We start from the raw sequence: 7,500 nt of genomic DNA, 5'->3' as shown, positions 1-7,500 counted from the left end.
TGGAAGTTTCACGGCGTTCGTACGATATTTGGCGACGCAAAAATGAGCGATTTCCCAGCTCGAGAGAATTCGGCGCGAGAGAAACGATGCCCCGTAACGCACATGAGAGCAATCCGGGCCAATTTCTCCCGTTTGATGGGGTCTATGTGTAAAAATTTTGACTTTTTTGAGTGCAGGTGCAAATCTGCTGGAAAAGCCTGTGGAAGTTTCACGGCGTTCGTACGATATTTGGCGACGCAAAAATGAGCGATTTCCAAGCTCGATGGAATTCGGAGCGAGAGAAACGATGCCCCGTAACGCACATGAGAGCAATCCGGGCCAATTTCTCCCGTTTGATGGGGTCTATGTGTAAAAATTTTGACTTTTTTGAGTGCACGTGCAAATCTGCTGAAAAAGCCTGTGGAAGTTTCACGGCGTTCGTACGATATTTGGCGACGCAAAAATGAGCGATTTCCCAGCTCGATGGAATTCGGCGCGAGAGAAACGATGCCCCGTAACGCACATGAGAGCAATCCCGGCCAATTTCTCCCGTTTGATGGGGTCTATGTGTACAAATTTTGACTTTTTTGAGTGCACGTGCAAATCTGCTGAAAAAGCCTGTGGAAGTTTCACGGCGTTCGTACGATATTTGGCGACGCAAAAATGAGCGATTTCCCAGCTCGATGGAATTCGGAGCGAGAGAAACGATGCCCCGTAACGCACATGAGAGCAATCCCGGCCAATTTCTCCCGTTTGATGGGGTCTATGTGTACAAATTTTGACTTTTTTGAGTGCACGTGCCAATCTGCTGGAAAAGCCTGTGGAAGTTTCACGGCGTTCGTACGATATTTGGCGACGCAAAAATGAGCGATTTCCCAGCTCGATGGAATTCGGCGCGACAGAAACGATGCCCCGTAACGCACATGAGAGCAATCCGGGCCAATTTCTCCCGTTTGATGGGGTCTATGTGTAAAAATTTTGACTTTTTTGAGTGCAGGTGCAAATCTGCTGGAAAAGCCTGTGGAAGTTTCACGGCGTTCGTACGATATTTGGCGACGCAAAAATGAGCGATTTCCAAGCTCGATGGAATTCGGAGCGAGAGAAACGATGCCCCGTAACGCACATGAGAGCAATCCGGGCCAATTTCTCCCGTTTGATGGGGTCTATGTGTAAAAATTTTGACTTTTTTGAGTGCAGGTGCAAATCTGCTGAAAAAGCCTGTGGAAGTTTCACGGCGTTCGTACGATATTTGGCGACGCAAAAATGAGCGATTTCCCAGCTCGAGAGAATTCGGCGCGAGAGAAACGATGCCCCGTAACGCACATGAGAGCAATCCGGGCCAATTTCTCCCGTTTGATGGGGTCTATGTGTAAAAATTTTGACTTTTTTGAGTGCACGTGCAAATCTGCTGGAAAAGCCTGTGGAAGTTTCACGGCGTTCGTACGATATTTGGCGACGCAAAAATGAGCGATTTCCCAGCTCGATGGAATTCGGCGCGAGAGAAACGATGCCCCGTAACGCACATGAGAGCAATCCCGGCCAATTTCTCCCGTTTGATGGGGTCTATGTGTACAAATTTTGACTTTTTTGAGTGCACGTGCAAATCTGCTGAAAAAGCCTGTGGAAGTTTCACGGCGTTCGTACGATATTTGGCGACGCAAAAATGAGCGATTTCCCAGCTCGATGGAATTCGGAGCGAGAGAAACGATGCCCCGTAACGCACATGAGAGCAATCCCGGCCAATTTCTCCCGTTTGATGGGGTCTATGTGTACAAATTTTGACTTTTTTGAGTGCAGGTGCAAATCTGCTGAAAAAGCCTGTGGAAGTTTCACGGCGTTCGTACGATATTTGGCGACGCAAAAATGAGCGATTTCCCAGCTCGAGAGAATTCGGCGCGAGAGAAACGATGCCCCGTAACGCACATGAGAGCAATCCGGGCCAATTTCTCCCGTTTGATGGGGTCTATGTGTAAAAATTTTGACTTTTTTGAGTGCAGGTGCAAATCTGCTGGAAAAGCCTGTGGAAGTTTCACGGCGTTCGTACGATATTTGGCGACGCAAAAATGAGCGATTTCCAAGCTCGATGGAATTCGGAGCGAGAGAAACGATGCCCCGTAACGCACATGAGAGCAATCCGGGCCAATTTCTCCCGTTTGATGGGGTCTATGTGTAAAAATTTTGACTTTTTTGAGTGCAGGTGCAAATCTGCTGGAAAAGCCTGTGGAAGTTTCACGGCGTTCGTACGATATTTGGCGACGCAAAAATGAGCGATTTCCCAGCTCGATGGAATTCGGCGCGAGAGAAACGATGCCCCGTAACGCACATGAGAGCAATCCCGGCCAATTTCTCCCGTTTGATGGGGTCTATGTGTAAAAATTTTGACTTTTTTGAGTGCACGTGCAAATCTGCTGAAAAAGCCTGTGGAAGTTTCACGGCGTTCGTACGATATTTGGCGACGCAAAAATGAGCGATTTCCCAGCTCGATGGAATTCGGAGCGAGAGAAACGATGCCCCGTAACGCACATGAGAGCAATCCCGGCCAATTTCTCCCGTTTGATGGGGTCTATGTGTACAAATTTTGACTTTTTTGAGTGCACGTGCAAATCTGCTGAAAAAGCCTGTGGAAGTTTCACGGCGTTCGTACGATATTTGGCGACGCAAAAATGAGCGATTTCCCAGCTCGAGAGAATTCGGCGCGAGAGAAACGATGCCCCGTAACGCACATGAGAGCAATCCGGGCCAATTTCTCCCGTTTGATGGGGTCTATGTGTAAAAATTTTGACTTTTTTGAGTGCACGTGCAAATCTGCTGAAAAAGCCTGTGGAAGTTTCACGGCGTTCGTACGATATTTGGCGACGCAAAAATGAGCGATTTCCCAGCTCGATGGAATTCGGCGCGAGAGAAACGATGCCCCGTAACGCACATGAGAGCAATCCGGGCCAATTTCTCCCGTTTGATGGGGTCTATGTGTAAAAATTTTGACTTTTTTGAGTGCAGGTGCAAATCTGCTGAAAAAGCCTGTGGAAGTTTCACGGCGTTCGTACGATATTTGGCGACGCAAAAATGAGCGATTTCCCAGCTCGAGAGAATTCGGCGCGAGAGAAACGATGCCCCGTAACGCACATGAGAGCAATCCGGGCCAATTTCTCCCGTTTGATGGGGTCTATGTGTAAAAATTTTGACTTTTTTGAGTGCAGGTGCAAATCTGCTGGAAAAGCCTGTGGAAGTTTCACGGCGTTCGTACGATATTTGGCGACGCAAAAATGAGCGATTTCCCAGCTCGATGGAATTCGGCGCGAGAGAAACGATGCCCCGTAACGCACATGAGAGCAATCCGGGCCAATTTCTCCCGTTTGATGGGGTCTATGTGTACAAATTTTGACTTTTTTGAGTGCACGTGCAAATCTGCTGAAAAAGCCTGTGGAAGTTTCACGGCGTTCGTACGATATTTGGCGACGCAAAAATGAGCGATTTCCCAGCTCGATGGAATTCGGAGCGAGAGAAACGATGCCCCGTAACGCACATGAGAGCAATCCCGGCCAATTTCTCCCGTTTGATGGGGTCTATGTGTACAAATTTTGACTTTTTTGAGTGCACGTGCCAATCTGCTGGAAAAGCCTGTGGAAGTTTCACGGCGTTCGTACGATATTTGGCGACGCAAAAATGAGCGATTTCCCAGCTCGATGGAATTCGGCGCGACAGAAACGATGCCCCGTAACGCACATGAGAGCAATCCGGGCCAATTTCTCCCGTTTGATGGGGTCTATGTGTAAAAATTTTGACTTTTTTGAGTGCAGGTGCAAATCTGCTGGAAAAGCCTGTGGAAGTTTCACGGCGTTCGTACGATATTTGGCGACGCAAAAATGAGCGATTTCCAAGCTCGATGGAATTCGGAGCGAGAGAAACGATGCCCCGTAACGCACATGAGAGCAATCCGGGCCAATTTCTCCCGTTTGATGGGGTCTATGTGTAAAAATTTTGACTTTTTGGAGTGCAGGTGCAAATCTGCTGAAAAAGCCTGTGGAAGTTTCACGGCGTTCGTACGATATTTGGCGACGCAAAAATGAGCGATTTCCCAGCTCGAGAGAATTCGGCGCGAGAGAAACGATGCCCCGTAACGCACATGAGAGCAATCCGGGCCAATTTCTCCCGTTTGATGGGGTCTATGTGTAAAAATTTTGACTTTTTTGAGTGCACGTGCAAATCTGCTGGAAAAGCCTGTGGAAGTTTCACGGCGTTCGTACGATATTTGGCGACGCAAAAATGAGCGATTTCCCAGCTCGATGGAATTCGGCGCGAGAGAAACGATGCCCCGTAACGCACATGAGAGCAATCCCGGCCAATTTCTCCCGTTTGATGGGGTCTATGTGTAAAAATTTTGACTTTTTTGAGTGCACGTGCAAATCTGCTGAAAAAGCCTGTGGAAGTTTCACGGCGTTCGTACGATATTTGGCGACGCAAAAATGAGCGATTTCCCAGCTCGATGGAATTCGGAGCGAGAGAAACGATGCCCCGTAACGCACATGAGAGCAATCCCGGCCAATTTCTCCCGTTTGATGGGGTCTATGTGTACAAATTTTGACTTTTTTGAGTGCACGTGCAAATCTGCTGAAAAAGCCTGTGGAAGTTTCACGGCGTTCGTACGATATTTGGCGACGCAAAAATGAGCGATTTCCCAGCTCGAGAGAATTCGGCGCGAGAGAAACGATGCCCCGTAACGCACATGAGAGCAATCCGGGCCAATTTCTCCCGTTTGATGGGGTCTATGTGTAAAAATTTTGACTTTTTTGAGTGCACGTGCAAATCTGCTGAAAAAGCCTGTGGAAGTTTCACGGCGTTCGTACGATATTTGGCGACGCAAAAATGAGCGATTTCCCAGCTCGATGGAATTCGGCGCGAGAGAAACGATGCCCCGTAACGCACATGAGAGCAATCCGGGCCAATTTCTCCCGTTTGATGGGGTCTATGTGTAAAAATTTTGACTTTTTTGAGTGCAGGTGCAAATCTGCTGAAAAAGCCTGTGGAAGTTTCACGGCGTTCGTACGATATTTGGCGACGCAAAAATGAGCGATTTCCCAGCTCGAGAGAATTCGGCGCGAGAGAAACGATGCCCCGTAACGCACATGAGAGCAATCCGGGCCAATTTCTCCCGTTTGATGGGGTCTATGTGTAAAAATTTTGACTTTTTTGAGTGCAGGTGCAAATCTGCTGGAAAAGCCTGTGGAAGTTTCACGGCGTTCGTACGATATTTGGCGACGCAAAAATGAGCGATTTCCCAGCTCGATGGAATTCGGAGCGAGAGAAACGATGCCCCGTAACGCACATGAGAGCAATCCCGGCCAATTTCTCCCGTTTGATGGGGTCTATGTGTACAAATTTTGACTTTTTTGAGTGCACGTGCCAATCTGCTGGAAAAGCCTGTGGAAGTTTCACGGCGTTCGTACGATATTTGGCGACGCAAAAATGAGCGATTTCCCAGCTCGATGGAATTCGGCGCGAGAGAAACGATGCCCCGTAACGCACATGAGAGCAATCCCGGCCAATTTCTCCCGTTTGATGGGGTCTATGTGTAAAAATTTTGACTTTTTTGAGTGCACGTGCAAATCTGCTGAAAAAGCCTGTGGAAGTTTCACGGCGTTCGTACGATATTTGGCGACGCAAAAATGAGCGATTTCCCAGCTCGATGGAATTCGGAGCGAGAGAAACGATGCCCCGTAACGCACATGAGAGCAATCCCGGCCAATTTCTCCCGTTTGATGGGGTCTATGTGTAAAAATTTTGACTTTTTTGAGTGCACGTGCAAATCTGCTGAAAAAGCCTGTGGAAGTTTCACGGCGTTCGTACGATATTTGGCGACGCAAAAATGAGCGATTTCCCAGCTCGAGAGAATTCGGCGCGAGAGAAACGATGCCCCGTAACGCACATGAGAGCAATCCGGGCCAATTTCTCCCGTTTGATGGGGTCTATGTGTAAAAATTTTGACTTTTTTGAGTGCACGTGCAAATCTGCTGGAAAAGCCTGTGGAAGTTTCACGGCGTTCGTACGATATTTGGCGACGCAAAAATGAGCGATTTCCCAGCTCGATGGAATTCGGCGCGACAGAAACGATGCCCCGTAACGCACATGAGAGCAATCCGGGCCAATTTCTCCCGTTTGATGGGGTCTATGTGTAAAAATTTTGACTTTTTTGAGTGCAGGTGCAAATCTGCTGAAAAAGCCTGTGGAAGTTTCACGGCGTTCGTACGATATTTGGCGACGCAAAAATGAGCGATTTCCCAGCTCGAGAGAATTCGGCGCGAGAGAAACGATGCCCCGTAACGCACATGAGAGCAATCCGGGCCAATTTCTCCCGTTTGATGGGGTCTATGTGTACAAATTTTGACTTTTTTGAGTGCAGGTGCAAATCTGCTGGAAAAGCCTGTGGAAGTTTCATCCGACGAAAAAAGCACGTTCTCGAGAAAGCAGGAGAGCTAAGTCATTCACAAATTAGCTGGATTTGGCTTGTGGTTCGTTTCCCAAGTAACAGAGCGGCATCAACCTTTAAGTGCACGCCAGTACATCCCCGTGGGATACAGGGGGTCTCGGCGGACTTTGCTCGGGGGAAAAACGTCGAGGTGAGCCGCCTGGCCATGCTGTTCATGGGTCTCTCCTTTTTAAGTTTCGCCTGCCAATTTATTTTCTCTAGCGGTTTTATACACTAGCACTCGATGTTTTGGGAAAGGAATACAATTGTTCAAAAAACGTCTTCGCAATTCATGTCGTTAGATTGCTAATGAAAATTCGTAAAAAAACGTACACGCCATACATGTTCTTTGCTTCCCTCTCGATACAAGTGAAGGGGAAAAACAGCCTTAACGGTTGCTAAAAAAATCGCCCTTTACATATACATGGGTCGTCTTCCCCTCTCGACAACGGAGACAAGTAACCCACGCCAGGCACTGTCAGTAACTGCCATAGATCTGCTTTAAAATGCCCATTCGTCTTGCGTCGCTCACGTTCCCGGAGCTTTGGGTAATGTCTGAGGCCTATCCCCGCTAATTTCTACCGTTTGTCGGTAGCTGTCTGTAAAAATATAGCATACACCAAAACGAGAAAATATTTCCATCGCACCTGCACAAGTGTATGGACAATGGCAATCTTCATGCGATGCATAAGTGGTGTGTGTCAGCAGGTTTTGTTTCCCAAGTTTTCCGTGAATGAGCGAGTATCTTGAGCTGTGTGACTCAGCCCGAGGGAGCCTCTTCTCCTCCAGAGTGTGTGGGGAAGGCTGTCCCCTTGGGTTGGTGCTGCACGGGTTCGCTGCGCTGTTTGGTCTTGTGCCAAGGAAGGCTGCCAACTGTGCAAGAATTTTAGGGTTGGTTTCAATTGCCGTTGCCGGTCCATAGAGTAGCGAGCATTGTAAGGCCGCTCTAGAGGTTTGCAGGCATGTGGGGTCGACCCCTGCTCCTTCCCTCCCCACCCCACGTAGGGTGTGTGTGGTGCGCTTACAGCTGCCTCAAAGTGGCTGGCCTTGTGGGAAGC

Source organism: Lampetra fluviatilis, unplaced genomic scaffold (assembly GCF_964198595.1).
Source record: "Lampetra fluviatilis unplaced genomic scaffold, kcLamFluv1.1 SCAFFOLD_254, whole genome shotgun sequence".
Taxonomy (NCBI): Eukaryota; Metazoa; Chordata; class Hyperoartia; order Petromyzontiformes; family Petromyzontidae; genus Lampetra; species Lampetra fluviatilis.
This window is presented reverse-complemented; position numbering follows the sequence as displayed.